Source organism: Dermacentor andersoni, chromosome 1 (assembly GCF_023375885.2).
Source record: "Dermacentor andersoni chromosome 1, qqDerAnde1_hic_scaffold, whole genome shotgun sequence".
Taxonomy (NCBI): domain Eukaryota; kingdom Metazoa; phylum Arthropoda; class Arachnida; order Ixodida; family Ixodidae; genus Dermacentor; species Dermacentor andersoni.
In genome coordinates, this window is record NC_092814.1 from 145,301,830 (window position 1) to 145,328,501 (window position 26,672).

At 45.8% G+C, this 26,672-nt stretch overlaps 1 long non-coding RNA gene across 1 annotated transcript in view; it reads left to right on the top strand.

Moving 5' to 3' along the window:
• The first annotated feature begins 1,693 nt into the window (after positions 1–1,693).
• The window catches only part of LOC129380607 (uncharacterized), a 36,500-nt gene continuing 11,521 nt past the window's right edge, over positions 1,694–26,672 (top strand). Inside the window, exons 1-3 of the long non-coding RNA XR_008608775.1 lie at positions 1,694–1,836; positions 19,182–19,239; positions 22,536–22,839. This is a non-coding gene — a long non-coding RNA (uncharacterized lncRNA). The remainder of the gene's footprint in view (positions 1,837–19,181; positions 19,240–22,535; positions 22,840–26,672) is intronic.

Here is a 26,672-nt window from a genome sequence, read left to right on the forward strand (position 1 = left end):
TCAACATTTACCGCGCGCAATATGTTGCTTGTTCGATCAGCCTTAGTCGACGTGAGGAATGTGAAATTATTTTTGTACGTTTAATAAGCGCTGTGTTATAGGAAAATAACCTGAGTAGTGTGAAGAGATAAAGAAAAATGTGCTTTCATATTACAGTCTGCAATGTGTGAATAATTACTTTGCCAGTTTGTCATCTTATGTTATAAGTCGAATAAAGATAACGTGTTGTTACTCTTAATAACTTGTTGCTTTTCCAGTGGCCTTGAATTCTGCCCTCCAAGGCTCCAAGAACCAGCACTCATCCCCTTCTACCACCAGCCATTGCCCATCCATTCCCTTGTACGAAATAAATTTGATCTAGAAGCTCGTGCATCTCGAATCTTTTTTCCACTTGCAGATTTGCTGCTACTAAGCAGCTGTTGAGTTTGCGGTATGAATCTTAAAAGTAAGCTTTGCATAAGATGTGCGCATGTGAACATTTGAAATGCGTTTAAATTTAGGTGTCTCCACCGCGAATATCGAAAACGTGCAGCTGCTGTGAACGACGCTAATGATGAATGACGGTCAACGGTCACTGACATAATTGCAGGCACGATAGTTGTGTTGGCAACATCCACTATTTGTCTCGTTTCGGCAGCCAAAACGTGCTCACAGAATTGTCTACCGCACGTGTGTGACGGTTTCTTTAAAAACCCTTTAAAACATTTCTTGCCTTCCGCCTCCGCAAAAAAACTTCACATGCGTGCTCAAAAACATCGCACCGCTTTTTGTTGCACGGTAATGCGCTTTTGCACGCGAACTTTTGAGGTGTTCGAGCCACGGGCGTAGTCAGGATTTTATTTCGAAGGATCGAGGGGGTCCTATACTTTATATGTGAATTCGTGCGTGTATATATTTACACACAAACTAAAAATTTCGGGGGTTGGCACCTCTACGGCTACACCAATCGTTCGAGCTTGGCATGCATTAAAAAGTATCTTGCTCAGCGCTTGCGTACAGTTGCCGCATGTAGCTCGCGACCAGTAGACAAAAAAGCAAATGGAACACCGCACGGCATTTGCCTCCTGCGCGCGCGAGGAGTGGCTGCACTGCAGAGCTGGATCATAAACCGGACTTATGTGCAACTCTGCTCCCTGCGGGAGCATATACAGGGATACTACAACGCGCGCCTGCTTTGAGGGTGCACCGAGTGACGCCAATCTTCATCCTCACTCTCGTGCGGTCACGCGCTCGATGAATTTCAAGTGAAGCGTTCGGCTGTTTCGCAGCTGATGGTCAATGCACAGGAGGACGCTTCCATTTTGCTTCGTTTGCCGTGCTGCCGCAGTTCTTGGCACGGCGGAGGGCTTCCGGGCACGGCTGGCAGGTTAGGACAGTTTCTGCAAAGTGAGTCTAGTAACATAGAAAAAGAAATATAACAAGAGGGGACACTCGGCGGAAAGTAGCAACAGGGAATACGTCACGCTATAGTATTAACGCCGACAGTTTGCTGCCCCGAGCATCGGAAAAAAAGAGTAAAATGAATTAACAGAAATTGTTTCATTCTTTAATTCTTTCCCGGCAGCAGCAAAAATATCTGCATATAAATTAAATGAAACTTTGCGGCTTACATTCGTCGCCTAGCGACAGGCGAATGATGAGCCAGGTGCATGCGTCATTCGTCAGACACACCGCCGAGGCGAGAGAGACCGGCCGCACATCTGAGCCTTGGCCTGTTCGGTCACCCGTCTGCCTGTTCTATTTTTGGATTTCACCTGGTTTGGTGGGCTCCGAGTGAATTCTTGCGTTCCTTCTGAACTTCGACATGGCACCACTGCGCTATAGGGCTACGGCAAGGTGAGAAATTTTGTTCGACAGTCTGCGACGCATTTTGAGCAATTAGGCTTACGGCACGGCACCTGCACTCTTAAGCAAAATTACACCCTTTTGCCACACAACGATAATCGTCATCTGTCTTGTCCGCATTTCCTTTCTTGAACACGGCGAGCCCGGTACTTACCAGCAACGAACGGCATGCGCGTTATCAGCATGACATAGCATTGCCGACAGGAAAGTAGCGGGCGCGGCGTTTTTAAGAAAGGAAACGCAAGCAAGGCAGATGAGGATTATTGTTGTGTGGCAGAGATACACACCAAAGTGTGTAACTTTGCCTAAGAGTGTAGGCTAGGCTTGTGACGCAGTTAACAAAAGACAGCGCGGCTGTCGTGGCGCAGTTAATTTGAATTATTGAATCGTACTAGATATTTGCGACGCTTTCTATGAGCCCCAATATTATTTTAACTAATTTCGGTAGTTTTCGGGCACGCTAGTCGCACAGGGTGCTGTGGGGCAGTTTCGCGTGTACTGAATTTTACTGCCATAAGTTTTGGCCCTTTCTCTGACCGCCAACATTATTTTAACTAATTTCGTTACTTTTTGGCAGTGGGCGCGTGGGCGCGCCTGGCGCTGTGCCGCGGTTAGCGAAATGAAGCTCAGTCGTGGTGCGCAGTCAAGTTTCGCGGTTTACTGCACTGACAACTTCATGGCGCTTTCTCTGACGCCCAACGTTGTTTCGGTACTCACGCTCGTCGAAAATGCGAGGAGCAACTGTCAAGAGTGATAACACGGGAGTGTGTTGCTTGCGCCGGCAGAACGCGCGAAAGATAATGCCAAGCTGAGACACCAAAAACTAGTAACTCGGAAATTGTCTTCTGAACGGCATCCACGCATTTGTCTTGAGAGCGAGTAGAAGAAATTCTGCGAGTGTCTAGCATGGTCTGGTTGGAGGGCCTGTGTTGTGGCCACCTCTGTGTATTCGTAGCGTGCTAACCTGTCGGTTGTTGCCAAGTTCGCGAAACGCGCAGGATAACCCGTGTATTCTTGCTAATAAAGTGCAGGAAATAAGGCCCGGCACGCGGGGAATGCTTGCAAATAGAATGTTCTCGTGGTAGGTACGGTATTTGGGATGAGTCTGGTATTTTCTACGCCGTGTGTGTAAAAGTGAACTGCTTTTGTTTGTAATGCCGCCAATTCACCACTTTCGCACGCTTCGCCTCCACATGCATTATTCTTACGTGTTAATATACCAAAATAGCACTTGCTTGTAATTTAATTTCTTCAGCTGACGTCGTCTGGTGGAGCTTCCTACGGAAACTACTGCTGCTTACCTTGTGCCACAACGCTGGATGAATGCACAAAAAGCCCGCAACGAGCATTTATAAAGAATAATATTAACACTTCCTCATTTCACAAGGCGTCTTGCGTCCTTATAAAATTGCACGTGGCAGATACTCGATGGAAGCTAGTGAAGATAGTTCGCAATCAATATATTACTAAAATGATTTCACATGAAGACGGCGCGCGGTTGAGCTGTAGAAGAAAAAAAAAAGCGCAGCCGGCGTGACACGTACTGGCTAGTATTGAAAACGCGCTCGCACGAAACCGGAAGTGTGGTTCAGGTATTAACGCCGGTGGCTTGGTGCGCTGCAGTCAATTGGGCCACTGGGCTCTATGGGAGTGTCCGCTCTTGTGTATTCCTTTATCGATGCTAGTAACGCTTTCGTTTTAAACGAGCATGGCACATTAGTCAATACGGGCGTTGACACCAACAAAGTGGTGGCTCTTTGCTTACTACTCCTATGAACCAATGCCTTGCCGTGACGTCTTTCGTTGAGCCTGCATGCATGTGAGCCGACCGTTCAAACGCTAAGCACGGAAGTGCGGCACACCCGGGCGCGAGGCGCACGTAAACATGAAACGTGAAACCAAATCGGACCCTGCCGGGCATACGTTCCGTGCGCTTAGTCGAACGCGAGCTGGAGCGGGGAGGAAGGCAAGCGTGCACTGACGAACAGTTTTTCCAACTGACCGTCAGCTGCGAAACTGCCGAACGTCGCACTTGAAATTTATCAAGCGCGTGACTTGGCAGCACGAGGTTGAGGGCGAAGATTGGCGTCACTCGTTGCACCCTCAAAGGAAGGCGCCCGGTGGTGACAGTAGCGCCGCGGTGTGGCCCGTATGGCCCCGGAGCCGCTCCTGCGCGCGGAGGCGTATTTCCAACTGCTTGTAGGTACAGCGGGGCGTGGCACTTGCGGAGACGACAGATGATTGCGCGCATGCGCGAGTAAGAGCGGGTGCGAGAGAGGGAATGTGGAGAGTTTTGCTCCTTGAAAATACGACTCCGCCTAGGTACTACGGAGGAATTTCTTGGCGTGCCTTCTATGCGCTTGTCCCTAGGCGTGCCGGCAAAAGTCGCGGGGCGCGGTAGTGCTGAACTTAGCATCGCAAGTTGGCGGCTCGACGCAATCATATTTATTCGATCATGTTTTTACTAATGAAAATAACGTGTGATTATTTCGCATTATTGGCGGCGCCTCCAGGACACCAAAGCGGCAACGCGGACATCAAAGCTAGAAGCCGGACGGGCCCGTTGGTTGGGGCTCTCAGAGGCCGGCGCGTGCCAGGGGGTGTTCGCATAAAAAATTGGCTGTCTGCAATAGCGGACAGCCAATTTTTTATGCGAACACCCCTGGCACGCTTCGGCCTCTGCGGCCCCAACCCACGGGCCACCCTGCTTCCAGCATTGATCCCCCCGGTACCGCTTGGGTGCCCCGGAGATCCTGCGCCGCCTGCTTTATTATAACCTCAGGTGGTCGCCTGAGGCCTCCGTTTCCCGGTTATATGTGCCCTCCTGGAGCAGTGCTTGTTAAAAATCCGATCTATCGTCGCGATGAAAAAAGCGATCGACCCGCGACTTATGCAACACCAGTCAGAACATTGTCCCTTCAGACACAGCGATCACCAAGCGGCTTCCGCGCCCACTGCCTCACCGCGCGGGCAGCCAGCGACGGAGCGTATAAACCAACTCGACCGCACTCCGCAATGCCGGCATGTCTATGGGACAAACCAATACAACGCGCTCTAAAAGAAACCTCCTCCGTAGTGCCTAGGCTGAGTCATATATTCAAGGAGCAAAAGCCCCCAGGTTTTCTCTCTCGCGCCCGCTCTTACTCGCGCCCGCTCTTACTCGCGCCTGTGCAGAACCGTCGAGCTCCGTCAAAAGTGCCACGCCCCGCTGTATATACTAGCAATCCTAAAAACGCCGCCCCGGAACCGTGGGCCGCGTTTTTTTATTGCTATTGTATATCATGCTACGCGGTTATTTTTTTCGCCGTTTAGAGAAAGCCAGCTGAAATGCAAAATAAAACCACTTGAGTGCGCTTATACGCTATCGTATTGCAGCGCTATCAACCGTGATTCGAGCGTATGGCTTATCAGGGACGACGTCGCTCCCTTTCCCTGCGCCTCCGTCAAAGATTGTGACGCAATGTGAAGCCGATGCCAAAAGCCGCAGCCGCTCACTTCACCATGGTAGACGCGCACGCTTCTTTCGCTAGAAGCAACCTTGCGAGTGCTGCAATACGATAGCGCATCAGCTTAGTCACGTGGTTTCATTTCACATTTCGCGGACTTTCTTTAAACACTGAACGAAACACGTAGCATGTACAAGGCAAACTAAAAAAAATCTTTGCCCCTATATTTTCATTTTTTTAGCCAAATTACGGCAGAAAAGGCGAGGTCAACGTATCCCTTCCCAGCGGTGGTTGTTTCTTGAACCAGCTAGCTCGTCCTTATCTGCCGGTCGGTAGCTCCACGACACGGGGCTGCTGTCAGTTGAAAATGGCGGATGTCCTTTGCACGTCCACGGTGTGCGATCAACGAAGTGTGATTCGTTTTCTATGAAGCAAGGGACGAACTCCTATCGAAATACGCAGGGAAATGCAGCCCACGTATGGAGAACGGTCTCTCGCTTAGGGAAGTGTGAGGTAGTGAGTGTGAAGGGGGAGTACGCAAAAGGCCGTGAAGACTTGCATGACAATGAGCATTCGGGGAGGCCGAGTGCGTCACTGACTGACGGCAGAGGCACCTCAAGTTTAGTTCTGCTATGGGGCAAATGTCTGAACGGATGCGAGGACTCTGTGGAAAAATAGTGCAAGGTACGCAGAATAGTACGTTTATTTCTAATTAGCTGTATGTATCTCAGTCTGGCTAACAAAGCATAGGGGCAAAGGCTTTCTGATTCGCCGTCGTACCTTGCCACAAAAAATTGGCAGGACACTTAAGCTTCACCTTTAAGAGTAGAATGCGATAGCATTCAAACACCCCTTGCTGCTTTTCATGCTTCCCGGCAACTGCTGCTTATGTAACCATGACGTTTACCGGGAAACGCTGGCGGCGAACGCTGTGCACGAAGGCAAGCTTTCTGGTGGAAACGCGGCCGCTTGCATGGGGAGATTTCCTCTTATTGTTTCATACTTCTAATATTTAGGTCTGTGGAGAGCTAACATAAAAGATATGCGCTGTCGGTGTTTCCATTACATTTGTTTGTGGGCTCCCTTTCTCGGAATATCGAGGAATAACTCTGCAAAGAACGAAAGACAAGGTCTGAGCAATTTTGGTGGTAAGAGTTGTCGGGTGTGCGTGGTTTCGGAATCTGGTTCGCAATCTTTTTTTTTTTTTTGCAAAAGCGACGTCCCGCGTTAGACGCCGAACGCCTACGCCGGATTTCCTGCGATGCAGGGCCCTTAGCGCTATCGCTTTATTTATTTAAAATAGGATCGGTCATTTCTGAATCTCCTCTACAACGTAAGGAAACACACTTAGGCCTAAAGTGAATATTAAAAATTTCGCATATTTGATTTTAGTTACTGAACTAATTAAGCGAAAAATAAAGATTCACTGACTATTACGCCACTGTATAATGCGAAACTTGCGCGCAATTGTGTACGTGTTTTCATTTCGCGATGTATTGGCTGTCGCGCAGAATCTGTCTCGTGCGCCATGTTGCGAACGGAGCGAAATGTGGCGCGACTGCCTCGCTGATCTGGAGATTACGAGAGGCAGCGCGTGGGTGACGCGTAGGTGCCATTCACAATAGCCGCCGCAGACAGACCTCCCAGACGACACGCGCTGCTAAAATATTCCAAGGATCATCACGTGATGACAAACCATATCTCGTTGGTTTCATTCAGTTGCAGTTAAACACATTTTTTGAAGTCCTTGGTTCAAGTTACGTCAAACACCCTGCACAGTGATCCTGCAATGTTTTCTTGCTGTTTTTTCCTTTCCGGTATACTGTAAGTGGTATCGCTGTCTGGCATTGTCAAAGAACGCGCACTTACAGGGTTCGCGAGCTTTTGGTGTAATAAGCGTGTTTATTTAAATACACGAAATCAGTAGCACGCTTTTTTTTGCCAGTGGCCCTAGATTCCCACTGACGTCGTCAGGGTGCAAAAAAAAAACTATGCTGCTTGACTTCTTGGACCTAAGCACTATACCAGGCATCGACGGTTGAAATACTGTGGTCTGGGAAACTCCTAAAAAGTACAAGTCAGCATACAAGCAGCAAATTGTAGTACACAATTAAACAATTTTTAGTAATTTACTTCTGGACCAAACTGGTTGACCGAAGAAGCTAAGACTACTTAGCGCTACAGGAACAATGAAGTAATTGCAGAGAGGTGTGAACAACACGTGGTATAGGTGATGAGCACCAGTGTGCGCGTCTAGCGTCGTCACAGTGTTCCTTGCTTGTTTCGAAGGCCCTACGCCTGCCAGTCTTAACTCGGCCAGCACAGCTCTTTGACGTTAGTGCACGATCTTTTCACGACGTATCCATGGAAGGTGGTCCTGAAACACCCCTAAACCAAGGCTTAGAAGTCATTAATCGAACTTTAAATTTTGATTGACCTCCATGCGACCAAAACGGATCTCCAAGAGTTTGTTTAGGGGTCGACGTGTTAGAGCGTTTGTGAACGCCAGTGCGTGTTTAAAACACCTCGAGAGGCGAGCTCCCGTGAGCAGCAAAGAGCGCCGAAAATACCACAATTGTTTATGCGTCCCATGCCTGAGTCTTTCGCGTTTTGGAAGAGTAGTCAGGATTCGGCCAGGGGTGCTATGCAGGATGCGCCGAGTTTGGCGAAACTCGGGATCTTCACGAGCTCTGGCGACACCCCAAGATGAAAGCACGAATGGTACCGAGACACAGTTTATCTTTCGACAAGCCTCCAGTTTCATTGGCTTATCTAGATTCACTCTGGCTGGCTATCATTCCTTGGGCGTTGCCTTCTGGGCGGTCGACAAACTGGGGCTCACGTGATCATATCGTCGGTGCATGGTCGTGCCTTCTTTCACTTGTTTGTCGTTCCACCGAGTGCATTACATGCACAAGCAAGTTATTAAACAAATGAATTTAGTACAATATTATTAGTTACTTTAACGTGGTATAGAAGCATTTTAAAGCTTACAACATGTACACTGAATATGCATTAGACTAATTTGTAATTTAGTACGCTTCGCATTATACCACGAGGGAACGCTGTGGTGGCGTCATCACATCCATTCACCGGGCGAGCATGGCGGCTAAACATCGAAGAGGCCCAGTGTAAACAAACTCGTACAACGAGCTTGCAGTGCGCGACGTAGTGATCAGGCTCGACGATGACCACTATTTCTTGGATAGTTCTGTTCCTCCGTCAGCAATCTTTCCGGGCACCCCGTAAGACTGCCAATAGCTTCGGCGATTTTACATATCGCAACGCGCACCTACTGTTCACGGCGCCGTGCTGAAGAAACAACTTGTCCGGTGCTGCTTCTGAGAGTTCATCCACTCTGCGTGACTGCGAGGGTCACGAACATTACATAGTGTGTAAAAAAGGAAGACAGCCTATATAGCTACGATGCGACAAGGAGGTGGTACCGACGATGGATCTCGCTACCAACACAGTGAAGGAGACATCGACAAACTGCAGATAAGTATATTTCTACTGTTTCATATTTAGCATAATAAGAGTGCACGGATTAAGTCACTTACGTAGTAACGAACTGAATGTCCAGCAGTTTAAAGAAGGCAGTGAGAACCAATAAGTGTTCGTGCTTTTACATGCAAGCGGGCCAGCGAAAATATGGAAAAGATGAAGGTAACCTTCACTAACTTCGCGAGATAACAGAAATTCATGAGTGACATCAAGCCCGCAAAATTTATGGAAGAGTATCTTTATCCAGGTGAAATATCAATAGCAGGTACTGATATAAAGCAGGAAACTTATACAAAAATTTCACGGGTTGAACAGCACATGGAAGGCATTACCGAATCGTGATCGCCACGTTACCGATATCCTTGAAAAAAGTTTAGAATAATTGCATTCTACCGGTTATGCAATATGGGACATAAACCTGGAGGTTAACAAAGAAACTTGAGATGTCAAGGACTGTGCAGAAAGCGATGTAACAAAAATTGGTGGAGATAGCATTAAGGCAGGAAGACAGTGGCGTAGTAAACCGTGGCAACAGATATGCTGGTTGAGATTAAGAAAAAAAAATGGAATCGGCAGGCAGGCCATGCACATATTCGATCACTGGTTGCCAATTCATAACAGGTGATTACATAAGCGTGACAGAGTGGACGTCAAGGAGAGAGAACTACAGCCGAGTATGGTAGAAAATTGCGTAATGGGATAAAAACATGATGTTTGTAGGCATAGGATGCCATCAGCTCGTATAAGACGGGATTGTAGGGTGAAGCATTTGTTTTGCAGCGAACAAAAATAGGTTTGTGGTGCTGACAGTAGACTCGTGAAGGTGGGGGGCACCTCAGCTGCTGGCACACTAATCAACATGACAATTGGCTCTGAAAAAGAAAACGCCAGTTATGAAAAATAAAGCAACGTTGTCCCGACACATTGTTTTATTATGCATACTACACTAAAGGCTTCCACAGTTAATGGCACTTGTTACTAATAGTGCAACGAGCATTTTTCTTTGTAAATAATGGTTTGTATGCGGCTGATTCATTCCAATACACTTTTTTTGCAGCAAAACATTCTGCTGCTGGAGGCACTCAACAGTCTGGTGGCAGTTGGCGAGCGCCAGGCACGTGCTCTTGAGTGTGTGGCAGAGGTCCACAGGGCTGCTCTGCAGCAGTAGTATCGGTGCCCTCACTGCTCTCCTGTCGAGCCCACAGAAGGCACCTTATAAAGGAGCTTTCAGTTTAATATTTTGTTTATTATTCATAAATATAAATAAAATTATTGCAGTAAACATTGTGCTGTGCGTGCATATTAGGAGACTTGTAACATGCACTTGGTGTCCCTTCAAAATAGGCAAAAACGTAAGACAACCTGAGCCACTCTTTGACCATGTAAATAAAAAATACACTAATGCAGCATACACGTCATTGTGCTGTTTGTTCTCTCTATGTGCAAGAATACAGTGCATGTTGATTAGCCACAAGATGAACGGCGTGCATAATTCACAATGAAGACCGGAAACAGCAGGAGTTTAATCATGCTATCACCTATAGACTGTGCATATGACTGCAACACTCCCCGATTCAAATGTGCCATTACATACATGTTCGATACCACATATTCTTTAACATTGTCTTATAATTGCATGTACTAATTTTCACACATCTTAAGCCCTTGCATAGCACACTTCTCGTGTATCTATTTCATAGGCCAAATAATTGTACACTTTGTCCTTTCGTGTAGTATGAAAAGCAGCATCCTTTAGAGTCGGATAAAACTTCAGAAGACAGGAGAGGCCCCGCCCAGATGACCAAAGCGCAGCAGTCGATTGCCTCCATGTCTAAAGAAATAGTCCCTTTCCAACGAGCAGGTAGTAGTCTGTCTGGCGGCACGATGTCAGCCTAGAGTGCGTGCCCATTGGTGCAGGCTTGTGTTCACCTGCCTTAAAGTGCAGATTCCGCAGTCTCCTAAAAAAAAAAACATTATGGGGTTTTACGTGCCAAAACCACTTTCTGATTATGAGGCACGCCGTAGTGGAGGACTCCGGAAATTTCGACCACCTGGGGTTCTTTAACGTGCACCTAAATCTAAGAACACGGGTGTTTTCGCATTTCGCCCCCATCGAAATGCGGCCGCCGCGGCCGGAATTCGATCCCGCGACCTCGTGCTGCAGCCTCCTAAAGTTGTATCCGACTAGAGAAACATGTAATGCCTTGCACCAGTTGCATAGACTTCTGCAACTTGATAGCACACAATGATCAGGAGCAGAAATCTATAAAGGCATCCAAGCAAAGCTGGCTGGCCACACTTCCATTATGAGGGGCTGTAAAAAGGTCTCGCCAAATATTCCCATGACATCCTTGAAAAAGAGGTGGTGTTTGGCACTTCTTTAGAATCAAAAACAGATTACAGTGAATGTTGTGTAGCACGTCAAAACAAACTGAACTTGGTTATCTGCACAGCATGTAATGGAAGGTTGTACTTCACATAGGAAACAAACTGCTCTGTCCAGTACAATTTTGAGGCTGGTATGGCACCTATTATGTCAACAGTGTAAATATACAAATTACACTTTTCACAGGCCATTGATTTTACCATTATTTTTCTATGATGGTTCTTTCAATCAGTGCTTGTATTACATGAGCAGGTGGATGTGAAAGCAAAGCTTTGTTTGCAAACCTTCCGACTTCCATAATTGTGTGGCAAGGCACTGGCATATTGTCGAATAGCTCACACTTCCTCAGTCCTGCACAAAAGAAGCCCAATGCTCTATTTGAACTTGGATCGCACAACAATTCAACGGCACACGAAGAAGAGTAACACATACAGCAGAGCATTCTGCTGTCTGTATTTCTCTTTGTGTCCCGTCGAATTGTTGTGCAATTCAATTTCAAGCTTCTATACCAATACACCCAGTCTTCAACCTCACCAATGCTCTAGTTATTAGGCCACAATGGCGCACATCTTTGAAATGTCCCAACACAAATCAGCTCTCGAAAAAATCACAAGTGTTAAATTTTGCAGCACAGGTGTATGTATGCACGTGCAATATTTTTTACCACTAAACTCACGCGAATCAAAGGGGCAAGCATTAACCAGCCTTGCTGCTGCCGTTACCATTACCATCATGACACCAATGGAAAGACAGTGCCAGGTTTCAGTAAAGGGAGTGCCGGAGGGAAAGGTGTGACAGAGGGGGCTTACAATAAAAATAACGGTTACGAGATATGTTCAATGCCAATATATGCTGCATGTCGCTCATCCTACTTTGGCATTGTGGCAAGTGTTTACTCATTTGAGCATATCACATTTTGTGTAATCATTGTTCTAAAGCTGTACAAACGGTCTATATGCTCTGCAATATTTATTTTTATCATGGTGGGTTAAAGACCCACTTGTCATTGTCATCTGCACCACATTTCTCCCGATATGTAATTTTGCCTTGGTGCTTCATGACATTTTCTCGTACAGAGAGTTCTGCAGAGCATTGGAAGTGCATTGTTCTACTGCTTAAGAATTAGAGCCCCATTATGAGACGAAAATATATGATTTATCAATTCAGAATAACGCCGCCCCCCCCCCCCCCCCCGTCCAAAAATAAGAAGATGCATTGACCCTCTGGCACATGCATCGACAGTGAACAGAGCAAACACTCTGAAGTATTTTCTTCATGCAAGCCAACACACCAAGATTCTTAATGCATTTTCATTTCGCCACAAATGCATAGGCACAAACGGCATGGCGCAACATCCACATCTCGCGCTGCAACAAATTGTGCAATGCCTCGCTGCTTCATAGTGCGGCCGATAGATTACGCATGACCAAAATTCAGCATTGTGCATACTAAGTTACTTCACCAATGAAGAACCCCAAGTTCTTTATAAAATTAGCATTCATAGGTTACTTCACACACTTTGTGACATCCATTTATCTATTTATACTTAATTAACCTCTTTCCCAAGAAAGTGAGCGATTTGGAAGGCACCCTGACAGACAAGGAGAACAACCGGAAAAAAAGTCATCCACCAGCGAAAAAGTCAGTATCATAAGCAGCCGCATGTGAGATGTCGCTAACACAAAATTTCAGTCGGCTACACAGAAGTGACTAATTTGGCAGTATGGCGCGTCTAAATATTGCTTCAATGTTAATTACAGTAACGCTGACATTGAAGGCGAATTCATTCCTACGTACGTTCCGTCGATACACCCGACTACGTTCGTAATGTTCCCACGAAGTAGGAAGCATTCCTTTATATATGCCCGCTCAGCCGCAGTATTCGGGAAAGCTAGCCACCGCTTACGCATTGCCGCATCGATAAGCGCGTCAGACACATCTCTGACACAGTGGCTAACAGTAGTTTGATGGCGTCCAATGTAACGCTCGGCGCCGACGCTTCCCTGAAAAGTCCCAGTCCCGTAGAAACAGAGGGCACAGAGGACTTGCTCTACGACGGTGAGCGAATGAAGCCCGCTACGCTGTCTCCGCAGACGAGAGCCTTCGCCTAGCACGTCACACAGCAAGCGCACTGATGTCTTCGACAGGCGAAAATAACGCTGAAACTTTCCGTCGGTAATGTAGGTGAACGGGTCCGGACGGTCATACTGACGCTTGCTGCCGCTGGATGCATTGACACAGGCTGCTGCTGCCGCCGCCATGTTCCCGAGTTGAACTCGGAGGGGGTTTCGCGGTGTACGAGTTTAGCACGAGTTCGCCTGTCAATCAAAACCAGAGGTCACGCCCTACGCGAGGCATGTAACTCTTGTGCGCGCACCCACTACAGTTGGGCCACGCCCAACTTATCTTCCGGCAACAGCGACGCGGTGTCGAGCTGAGAGGCATCAACAATCTTGACCGCCGACATAAAGCACGCACAACGCACTGTCATCGGTGATGTACTGAGCACCGCTATCAAAAACAAAGCGTTGACTGTCGCTGGCTTATGCATACATCTTCTCGGGCTCAGATGGCCCCACAACACGGTTTCATTGCCTGCATTGTGGCGCGTAGCGCACAGTAAATTGTCGGCACGTCACTGTAGCTGCTTGCAAGGCGTCGATGCGCCGAGGGGGACGACGATGCTGAGGAGTGCGTATCGCAGCAATCGTATGAGATGGCTGCCCTGTCATCGGTGATGAAACGGAGCCACAGCGTCGTAAACACGATCAGCGTCCGAGAATCGCTCGCTCTTCTAGACCCAGTGCAATGGCATTTCTTCATCACAAGCACTGCGCACTCAACAGTTCCAGCACCTCTCTCCGTTCGAAGTCTGATTTCATAACTGCACACAAGAGCCCTCACCTGCCAAATGCGATTGCTGCGGTGTCGTTACGATATCCATCTGCGATCGCTGCTGGCTCCAGCAGAGGTAATCCGCAAGCACCTTCGACTGCACAACACACTCATATACTGCGTACATGCGCTCAGAGGCACCTTCACTGGGCAAGCGATGACAAGCGATGAATTGTGTCGCTGGGAAGCACGAACTTTTCGCAAGGTATCGCAGAGGCTTCGCGCACAATGATAAACTGATACATTTTCACTGAACTGCGTCACTACGGACTCCAAAACAACATGCCGCCATTTTGCAACGACAGCCGTTGTGTCGTTTTTAGTTGCTAAAGCGGGGGCCTTAATAGCATAGGGAAGCGCCTGCGATGAACAGCCGTACCGCGGCGCTGCATTTCTATTCCCCCTAATAGAGAAAGAGTGGCCATGACCCTCCATGGATCATGACTGACTTTATTGAGAATGGTACTGCAGCGCCCCTAGGCGACTTATCACTGTATGAACGCCCTCGTGTGTGTGACCCTCTTCAATGTATCTGCTTCTAAGCTTTTGCCTCACTGTCGCCACTCGCGGCAAGAAGTGCAAAATTTAATAATTTGCTCGATCTCCGTTTATCATCACAAATTTCCAGCACTGAAAACAAAAAAACAGATACTTAAAGCAATAAAAATGTTCGTTATTTTATTTGTTGTACTTTAACGTATTCGTTTGAGTGAAAGTGTACGTGCAAGAATGCGCCGCATGTACCCTGTTCGCATTCGAAGAAGGAAAGAATGATAGTGCACGAAAGAGGAGGCACGCCCTAGACGCGCCCGGGAAAGGCGTGGCAAGCGGTTCACGGCAAGTGTGCGGACAGACAGCGGGACAGTCACGGTATTGCTAAGTTGCGATAATCCGCTGATAACAATACGCGGCGCTGGCGCGTTTCGTTGTGCAGCCTTCTGCGCTTGAAACGTGGAAGCAGCGTGCCGCGCAGGGTGCGCTCACGTTGTCATAGGCGGCTTTTTGTCTACATATTTTTTTGCCTGTAGCTTTTGCGCGTTCCGCGCTATCTCCGTTCACTGACTGCCGTCGGGCAAACTCGGGTAAAACTCGGGTGAACGAGAAACTCGGCGCATCCTGCATAGCACCCCAGCTCGCACATATTTATAATATACGCAACGATGCGAAATAAACGAGCATATTAACAAACAGAGTGTACACGACAAGCGTCTGTGATGCTTGATGTGTACGTTATCTTCGTTCTCAGGTCAGAAATGGCGTCTCATTAAACTTAAAGCCGGTAAACTGGACGCCACCATGTAAAGGCATGGCTTATAGTTTCCGTTCTATTCTGACGCTGGAAGTCTGCGAGAGACCGAGTCACAAACTGCTTTTGTGGTAAAATGCTGAAGGAAAAACCCTTTTCTCCAGAACTGCAAAGCTGTAACAAACGCAACTTGGGATGTTTTTTTGTTTTGTTTTGTTTTATCCATGGAGTCCCGCGACCGGGTTGCGGTATCTTCTCTCGATTGCGCACGGCCATGAGGCCACTCGGCAAGATCTCCCTAGCTTTGTTTCTTGGAACGGCTCCGTCTGGCCGTTGAATCCTGGGAGTGCCAGATGGAGGAAAACAGTTCTCACAGCACCGCTCGGCACTCGTCTACGTCAGCAAGCCTTACGAAACGCCGCTCTCTCAATTGGTCGCCTTTCCTATGCACCTGGCCGAATTCGCTGCCCAGCCAAAAGTATCTCCTTGTTGCGTCGAAGCAAAAGGTCACATGTTATTTTTAAAAAGTAACCGTATTTATCTGGCGAATCGCAGGCCTGTGTCCGTACTTCACGTGTTTTCTATACCGCTAGACCAAAATTTACACTCAAGATCATGTAACCTTATTGGTGCCTGTGACTTCTTCGCACCAAATCGGTTCGTTTTCCAGAAGAATAAATCCAGAGTTAGCTCTACTAGAATATAAGGAGCACATTCTTAAGCAGTTTGAGATAGAAATGTTTCGTTCTTAGTGTATTCGTAGATTTAGAGTCGTAACAAACAAAAAGAAAGCAGATTGTACAAGTTAACCGTGTGTACTCCGAAATAAGATGAGTAGCCTGCGGTATTCCAGAGCGAGACATACACAGGCCAATATATTTCAATTAACGACACCATAAAAAACAATATGCCAAAGTTCAGAATTTATGCTGATAATAATAGTATTTTTTCTGTGGAACGAACATTCACTCTCTAATAGACCAATGTAATATTATAATGAATGCGTTGCGCAAATGACAGAATTCAAATTATATGCGTGTAACTGAAACAAAAAGCGAAGGTATATACCGGCCTAAAAACAAACCGCTTTTGATTCATGCTGATATTGTACTCAATTCGCGCCAGATAGCAATTTTCGGCCAATATAAATGCATCGGTGAAATTTCTTAAGCTCACATATTAAGCTCCCATATGAATTACTTCGAAGTAGTATGGGGAACCGCGTAATATACATGTCTGCAACGGATTCCTTCGTTGCAGAAAAAAATCATTACCCCTGTATTAACGTATCCTATGATGCACCAACCGCATAATTGTTTAAACTGAGTGGAATAATCATAGTACATCGCATGTATAAACATTGGCTAAGTGTTGCATGTAAATCGGAAATCCTAAGAAATGGGAATTGCATACGCGGCCTAGCACTGCTTGAAGAAAAAGAAATACCATGATGCAATAAGGTGTGCCGCATGTTTGGTCCGTGCCTATCCTTCGATGAGAACGAAGTTTAACATTTGCACTTCCATCTCTACTGAATTCGTATCACTTTATTATTTTTGACCTAAAATGTGCTTACGTGGAGATCCGCTACACGTATACAGCCTAGATTGAAACAAAAGCGTTTGTGTTTTACTATGTGTGTTATTTATTTGTTTTCTTGTTTATTGATATTTTTCAACAGCTCTGCATCATTTATTTAAAGAATAACTGCCACTTAGTTTCATAAACCAGTGACCTACAGTGTTTCCTTGTTTATATGCCTGTCACATGAATTTGTACATTTGTATGCTTGTACATGGTGTTTCCGTGAACACTTTCAAATGTTTTTTCTTTAATTGCCTGTGGCAGATAACACGATTCTAGTCCATGAGCTGGTCCACTAGAAGAGGCGGACATTACTTGTACAAGAAATTGAAACTTACAAGCAAATGATTAGAACAAAATCACTCATTATGTTTTTAAATACTTACCCTATAGCGCATATCGCAATTTACAAATTCTGGCGGGTCAGACTGTAAGGCATATTCACTTCAAACGAATTGTGGGAATGACACCATTTACGAGATACTCGCCGTCCAGCTTGCGGTAAATATACCCTCTCATTCCACTTACTTTCATAACAGAACGCCGTTTTATGCACTGAAGCACAAAAGTAACTGAAACACCAATGCATATATCCGCTAAGTTCGGGAATTAATATCTCGAAACTTGCGACATCCTGAGAACTCGTTCCATGTGGATCCGCCTTGCTAACTCCTCGGCTAGCATTTGTAAATTGCAAAATGCGGCAAAAGGTAATTAAGAACGTAATTGTTTTTTTTTTAATTAGTCGATTATGCGTTTCAATTTTTATGTAAGCAATGTCCGGCTCTATGATTAGACCAGCTCATGGACTAGAACATTGCTTCCTGCAGCAGAAAAAAAAAATTGAAAGTGTTCGCTCAAACATAAGATATATGAGCCGTATAACGTAAAACTATTCCAATATGTTTTTATTCCAATCGCCTGACGACAAATTTGTGTAACCGCCGACGCAAGACAAGCATGGGGCGGTCACCCGCATGGTTGCCTGAACAAACCAATCAGATGCTCCCCTCGTTCGTAGGAGGTCACCTTGCTTGAAAAACGAAGATTGCCTGCACTGAGCGGCCTGTCTTATCTAATTGGCTCACAAGAGGCGAGGAGCATGCTCAAGTGGAGAGGGATTCGATGGGGCCGAGTCACTGCAGTGAATATCGATACCAGATGAAGCGGGTGGTGCCGGCGTCTGCGATTGGTCCGCTTTCTCTTACTTAGCTTGCAGTGGCTCGTCGACAATCGCGGCGGCATGCAACGGAAGTTAAGAATAACGCTAAAACGGATCCTCAGCAAAGAAGAGTTGGCAGAACGAGATCGTAAACGTGCCGAAAGTTCTCGAAAGCGTTACACGGCCACGGAAAAAGATTTATTACACGCAAATAAACCCATGCTCTCCGGCAGGGGTGATTAGCCAGTGCTGGAGCGATCGGCGGCAGCCATCTTTTATTCCTTTCGGAACGGGGCAGCCTGAGGCTATTCAGAAGAAAATTCAGTTTTGTTCGGCATATTAATGCATCTTTAACGTGTACGCGTCACTTTGACGCGGTAAGCTTTTGCGGTTTTGTGACGTCGCGTGAGAGGCAGGTGAAGTGGGTGCAGCCCGAAAACCTTTGACCAATAGCCGAGGGCTAATGGCAAAAAGGCGTCGAATCAGAAATAACTATTTTTGTTTCGTTCGGTCAAATTACGCATAATCAGTGTGTACACGTCATATCAGATGGGGAGCTATCGCTGTTTTCGTGACGTCGCGTGACAGACATGTCAAGTGGGGGTGGTCCAAAAAAGTTTTTGACCAATCGTGGTGGGCTGATTGCAGAATTGGAATAAAAAACTTTGGAATAGCTTTACGTTATAGCACCCATATTTGTGTATGTGTAGTGTAGCACGCGAACTTGCGTTCGTTGGTTCATTCATTCCATTGTGTGGAACTTCACGGCAATGCACAAACGTAACTGATTGGGAAAAATATTTAGAAAACTTTCTTTCAAGGCACCGGCCGTGTATTAAAACGTTTCAACTGACTGCGCCGAGTGGGTAATCCCTTCTAACGACATATAAATTTGAGGCACTTAGTCGGAACATTTGTGCTGCGTTAAAGCAGTGCTTCGGTCGGAGATGGGCGGTGAACTCCCGCGGCAGGATCAAATTGTTTTGCACTTTCCTGGCAGAGGGAACACTGACTTGAAGAAGCGCCCAATTTAAACCGTAAAGCGATTTGTTACGACTAGCGTTGGAACGGTGATGGCATAGCGAGTGTCATTCTATCTCTTTGCACGCGCAGGTCTTGGAGTAGCGGCAGCGAGGGAGACAGCGCCTATATGCACGTTGACGTCTTGAGGGTGCGTGCTTGTGCCCTTGCATTTGCAGAATCAATAGTCATTTCCTTTTTAAAATCACTATTTATGATCAATTGCATTTGCTCGTGCGCGCGTGTTTGTGTCTCTCCATTTGCATCTGCGTGTGCGCAAATGCGTCTATACGTGTGCCAACGTACGCTCGTTTGTGTATGCGTACACTTTTGTGCGTGGATGGGCGCGTGTAAATGTGTATGTTGGCAAACGTATGTGGCATCTGTGCTTGCTGTGCGTGCGAGTGAGTTGTGGGTGTGCGTGTTTGTGTGAGCGAGTATTTATTTCCCTGCGTACGCTTACCTTCCGAGACAAATGGGATATAGTTTATTGGAACCCGTATTTAAATCAATAAGACAAGAACGAACAACACAACATTTATGGCATTATCTCATTTCTGAAAGTAAAACAAACGCGAAAAGAAAGCGGCTCGGACGTCAATATGCCACCCTCGATTTCGTTACGATGGTCGGCACGGCCCCGTGAGAAGCTGCTAAGTAGTTCACCTTTGTTATCTTCCTTGCCTCGACGGCATGCAGCGCAATGTCTTGAGGCCAGTGACGCGCCAAATAACCTTTTGGCGGCACACATTCACTGCTATATTGACATTAAAGCTTCAAACTACTTGCCTTCGAAAAAAAATCTTGAACAAAAATCGAGAGCGAACTGGCCGCAAGGAACATGCTCACGGAACCATACCATTGATGACAATATCGCTATAAGGCTGGTAGTGCTCAGGTCGACGTTACCGACGATCCTTTTTCGCGTCAGTTGCGCTTTCAGAGAGCGTTTAATTGGAAAATATTTGTTCGCATAGCTTTTACAGGAGCATGTTTAATGAAAACTTCATCGCTCAGCTACATAATGTCGTGGACGGGATCCAAACTACTGCTTTAGTTACCTAAGGTTAATTATTATAAACTTAGTTAATCCCGCCTCATTAATTACGCACACAACTGCTCAGCATACTACGTATCTAGAGGTTACCAATGCGAATTCACTGGAATGATAAAAAGATGCCACAAGGTTTACATTGATCGATGTTTAAAAAGATAGTTGGTGCCTTTAAAACAATAGCGCCGGAATATTCATGGCGCAGTAGGCTCCCGATAAAGCCACCGCCGTAGTTGCTTAGTGGCTATGGTGTTGGGCTGCTAAGCACGAGGTCGTGGGATCGAACTACGGCACGGAGGCCGCATTTCAATGGAGGAGAAATCCGAAAACGCCCGTGTACTTAGATTAAGGCGCGCGTTAAATAACGCCAAGTGGTCCGCAGTCCCCCACTACGGCGTGCCTCATAATCAGATTCTGGTTTGGCACGTAAAACCCCATAATTTAATTTAATTCTTCCGATAAAGCAGGTGCGAACGCGTGGACACGTTTTCTTGATGCAAATAAAGTTCATACACTTAAACTAAAATGCACTTCTGCCTCTTTACAATACTCTCCCCTACATTATACAAGAAACAGTTCAGCGCTACGGTACAACAAACAAAATGTGCGAGAACATTGTATACGCTCCCAATTAGATTTGTGGGCGTTTGTGCCATCATGCTTGGTTTCCTACCATCATTAGAAATAAAAAAGCTACTTGGAGGAAAGCATCGGATAAATTTTTCAGTACTCTGTACTGGATGGGGCAGCGCGGACATGTGCGTTAGAACGAAAAGTATTGAAATTTTAGGATGGGTCCATTGCGGTATATATATTGGCTGTATAATTTTAAAACCTAAAGGAAAGCACACCGCGATTTTGACAATCATTGCTGACACATATATAGTCACGTGAAATATGAGCTCCGACACAGTGCCCGTCATGGAAGCGCCCCTAGACTACACGGCTACATTGGCACACGAAATGCCTGCTTAGTAAATAGCAGTAATCATAAAGTGTTTAGATCACTTCTTGGTATGTTGGCGCGCCGCTGTGCTAGTCTTGGGGGTCCCCTCTATTTCGTGCACTGTTTCATCTAATGTTTAAAGCCACTGCACTGTTCTTTTTCTTTTTTGGTTGAGCTCTCTTTGGTGCCTAACCGCTATTACAAAGTTATCGCTTGGCTCAAGACGCCCCTGCACGTATTTGAACTTTCCATAATAATGTAGCCAATTCAACAGCGAAGTAGTGTTATCCAATCAGATGGCGCGCATGAAGCGAATAGTGGCGTACTATCAGCGTCAAGTGAAACGTGATCAGTGGAGCGCGTGGCCCAAGCATAAGTGAAGATTTCGTGCCCGCCGTTCCGTCATCGCCTTTGACAGGCGCACACATCCGGCTTGGCCGCACTGTGCAAGTTTGCCGACCGAAAGAATGAATGTGGCGCACAAACGGCAAACCGCATGAGCGAGTGTATATCTAACCATGATGGTGCAAACTGCAGCACGCGTCCCACTGTTCGCGCAGTTCGCGTTTAATTTGACCGCCTATGGCACTTATGGTTTCGTCGAACTGTGCGATAACACTCGCCATAAACTGCGATATACTAGATTCTGTTTTCTTTTTATTTTCTCCCTTTCAAATATAAGAACCAGTACGGAAGCGAAATTATTTCACTAGAGGGTGACCGCGCAGTGCGACCAAACCGGATGTGCGCGCCTGCTAATGGTGATGACTGCACGGCGCGCACTATACCTTCAGTTATGCTTGGGCCGCTTGCTCCGCTGTTCACATTTCATTTGACGCTAATAGTACATTCTCGATCACGCGCGAGCGCTGGAGATTGCACTATAATGTAGCGCCAACCACAATACTTTACGGAGATTTGAGAAAAAGCTGAATATCTGCGCAGCCTCAAAACGCAGCCTAGTATCCGCATTTACGTATCTCTACCTGTACATGCGAACAGCATTGTGATATTCGGTTTTACTGACTAATGTAACCAGGCTACCGAGAAGTTGAACGTTTTCTGAGATCCCGTGGTCCGCAAACTTTTGTGGTTCAATATGCGAACATTTAAGTCTTATGAACTGATGTGTTCATCCGTAAATCAGGTTCCGACGACGGACGACTTTGCGCACAGCCATCGTTGTGCTTTGAGTGACGTTTTCTTCTCCAACGTAAGCTCGCCTAATCATGACCTAGATTCCCGACTCATTTTGTTTGCAACTCTTTTTTCACATCACTACAACGTGACAGTCTAGACGTGCTATATTTTCATTGAGTGAATACTGGGAAATGGACTAGGAATTTTTTTGTTGTGTGCGTTTACACTTTTAACGAAATAATATATTAAGGTAGGGCACGGTGGCACGGCAGGCAAGCAGAGCAACCATTTTCTTTACTTCGTGCAGCTTATCGGCAGACTCGTGCTGATACCATCAGCATGGTGGAACGGTGGCTCGAGATCGGAGAGCTACGTCACCCGTCTGCCCAACTAGACAAGCTACCACGGCCCGTCTGCGCAGCCGATCTTCACAGCAGGCGAGTGGCGTCCCGACCACGGTGCTTCGACGGCTCTGTGCATGGACGCCGCATCCGATGGTGCAACGGCGGCAGTGCGGGCACCTTGAAGCACTAAAGAACCGGGAAGCCGACCTGGGCTCGTCACAAGGCACGGCAGGCATGAAGAGTAACCCTTTCCTTTACCTCGTGCAGGTGAGCAACCGTTTCGGTAAATGCTTCCGCTCGAACGAACTTTGCTTGGTTGTGCTGCCATGCCCTGGGATAATGGGCCTGCCTCTATATGACTTGTTGTTTGAAATAAAAATTGCTTTGGCTGGGGATGTCGAGACCAACCCTGGTCCTGACGCGGCGCAGCTAACCAAGCAATTACAAGAAATTGCTGAAGACCTTAAAGAAGTAGTTTAATGACTGGAAAATGTATAGAGAGGTCGACCGGAAAATGGTGCGTCTGGCCTGCTACTCTACGTAAGGGAAGGGGAAAAAGAGAAGAAAAATGGTCACAATGGGGGATGATAATGGGAGGAACGAGGTGAAGGACACATTGCATAACTGGTATCACAAGCGTGAGTTCAGGCCCGTGTCGCCTAAGAAACGTGAAAGAGCACGCATTGTCTCTATCGTCTGCCAACTCTGTGGTCATGCGCCTAGCAAGAGATCCTCCGACAGTGGTCTATTGTGTAAATGTCTCAAGGTATCTGCCATTGTCAGACCTTAAAGATGTTAAAGAAAGCCGTTTAAATTCTATCGATGCCAAACTTCAAAAGCTAACGTCTCTAGAAAGCAAGATTTCGTCCAGCGTTGACCAAATCCTGCACTTACAGCATGTAGTATGTTAACTAGAAATAAAGATACATGTTACATGCGCTTAGCAAGAGATCCTCCGACAGTGGTCTATTGTGTAAATGTCTCAAGGTATCTGCCAGTGTCAGACCTTAAAGATGTTAAAGAAAACCGTTTAAATTCTATCGATGCCAAACTTCAAAAGCTAACGTATCTAGAAAGCAAGATTTCGTCCAGCGTTGACCAAATCCTGCACTTACAGCATGTAGTATGTTAACTAGAAGTAAAGATACATGACCTCGAAAACAGTACAGGACGATCCAACCGAATTGTTTACGGCTGAGCAGAAGTTAGTGAAAACTAGCACTCACTTGAAGGACTCATTAATGACATAATTGTGAAGAGCACTCTTTCCCCTTTCCCTTCCGCCAGTGCAGGGTAGTAAACCGGAGGCTTTTACTCTAGTTAATCTCCGTACCATTCTTTCATTTGCATATATATATCTCTCTCAAGAGCACTGTAAAACTTCAACCAATAACCATAAAGCGAATCCACACATTTGGAAAGCCAGATGCGAAACCTAGGCCTATTATAATGAAATTATTCGACTTCCGTGATAAAGCGAATGTCTTAAAAAACTGTTACGAACTAAAAGGTACGAACTTTTCGATTGGAGAGGATTTTTCAGTCCGTGTGCGCGGCATCAGAAAAAGACTCTGGGACTCCGCCAAACCAAAGAACAACTCGAGAGCTAAAGTCTCTCTTACATGCGATAAACTTCGCTCAAATCGCAACACTTACCGATGGGACGCTCAGATCAACAAGGTAATCCTCATTGAAAACCCATCTGACGTGTCTAGACCTAAAAAAAACGAAGGAACAAACAAATGTGCGCCACGGCCCCGCTACCCGCAGCAGACCGAGAAATGAGCTTTGCTAACATAAATGCATGCAGCATAATACGAAAATTAACTTCTCTTGAATCCCTGCTTCTAGGCATCGAACCTGACTTCGTAACAGTGACTGAAACGTGGCTGACAACTGATGTAAGAGATTTCGAAATGGCGCCATCAAATTATGCTATTTTTCGTAAAGACAAAATATCTCGAGGCGGCATCGTAGCGATTCTTATGAAGAAGTAAATTCCCTTTACTATTCTCCCGAACATAGAAGGCGTGGAAGCCATTTTCTGCAGACTACTCTCCAGCCCTCACCAAATTGTTGTCGGCTGCGTCTATCAAAGCCTTTCTTACGAAATCAATGTCATGCAGTCATGATATGCATACATGTTCACACACGTTTTTGGAGCTCGGCTAATTCTAGTCGACGACTTCAACCTAACCAACATAAGCTGGCACACTATGGAAAGCAGAGGCACATGCTCGGATATGCTTACAGACATGATGCTCGTATTTAAACTCTATAAAATTATGAATTAGCCTATACGTGTCCAAGGAAGCAGTTCTAACATCGTTGACTTCATATTTTGAGTGAACACATTTCGGTAGGTAAAGCTAAAGTAACCCTAATCGATGGCATGTCGGACCATAAATTAAGCACATGCTCTCTCCCTATTCAAGGCACTAGTTTGCCACAAAAACTAATCACTAATTTTCTAGATTTCAACAGAGTTGACAACAAAAGAGTAGACCATCTGTTCCATGAACTGAGCGCTTTCGTACAGCCAGTCAGCGTTCGCAATTGTGACGTAGAAGCCCTCTGGCAAATGTTGAAATCTATTACCTTTCGCTGCATTCACAACTATGTGCCCACGTGAACAATGAAAGAAACGCAAAATTTGGATTACTGCTGACATCATCCACACGAAACGAAGAGCAAGAAGGTTAAGAAACACTTTGAAAAGTAACCTAACCTAGCCATAAACACTATGAAAGCTTAAATAAAGGCAGCTAAAGACAATTATTTTGAAAACACTCTCGGTAACTTTTTGATGTCCTCTCTTAATAAAATCTGGAACAACCTCTCGCCAAAATCTAACCCCAGTGCCGAAATTACGCCGCAAGAAAATGAAGCCAGAGCTAACAACTTAAATGAATACTTTCAATCAGTTTTTAAACTAAACGAAGGTGACTTGCGACACTTTGAACCTTGTTCTAACATATTTCTGGGACCTCTACTGGTAATACGGGCCAGTGAGCTAAAGCTATTACTGAATTTAGACAATCAGAAAAGTGCAGGACCAAATCAAATTCCAAATGCTTTTCTTAAAAGGTATTCTGAGCTAATATCTCACCACTTAACCATAACCTGTGACAATTCTTTATCTACATGTACTTTACCAAATGACTGGAAGACTGCTAAAATTATCCCAGCACACAAGTCAGGAAATAAAAATGGGCCCTCTATCTTTCGGCCAATCTCTCTCACAAACACAGTGAGTATACTACTTGAGCACATCATCCTGAAGCACATAAACACTTACCTCAAAGAAAACCGAATTTCATCGCCGGTTCACCATGGTTTTCGTCAGGGTTCAAAGTAACTCAACTAATCGAATTCATACATAGTATCTCCAGTGGCATAGACAACCAAAGCCAAGCAGATCCTATCGTCCCTGATTTTTTAAAAGCATTCGATCACCTTATACAGAACAAAATAATGTTAAAATTTGAGTTCACTTTCGGGAAGGGGCCCATTATCGAATTGATAAAGGACTGCTAAACAAACCGGACACAATTTATACAGATTAGCCATTCGAATTCTAAACTAATTCAGTTTACCTCTGGTGTGCCCCAATGCGGCGTTCAGCACCTGCACTATTAGTTTATATTACCGATTTGCCCACTGGCATTCACGTCAACATGAAACTCTTCGCTGACAACTGTATACTGAATAAAGAAATTACTTCGCCAGATGACCACGTCATCCTAAACAATGCACTGAAATTAATCTCTGTGTGGTGCACAAAGTGACCAAAACAACCCTTAGTGTTAAAAATGTGTTCTTTCGAGAAAACAAGAAAACACCATGTAGAGGAGTTCCTTTACAACATAAAATATGATCCCATAACAGGAGTCACAGAGCCCAAGCATCTTGGTCTAACACCAATGTCTGACCTTAGATGGGACTCCCAAGTTAATCGTATTACTTCTACAGCCCTAAGCAGGCTTTTATTTCTTAAGTCTCGTCTACACCAAGCTCCACGCGAAACTAAATTGGTAGCTCATAATGCATATGAGAGATCAACCCTAGAATACGCTATCTCAGTTTGGTTTCCGTCGACT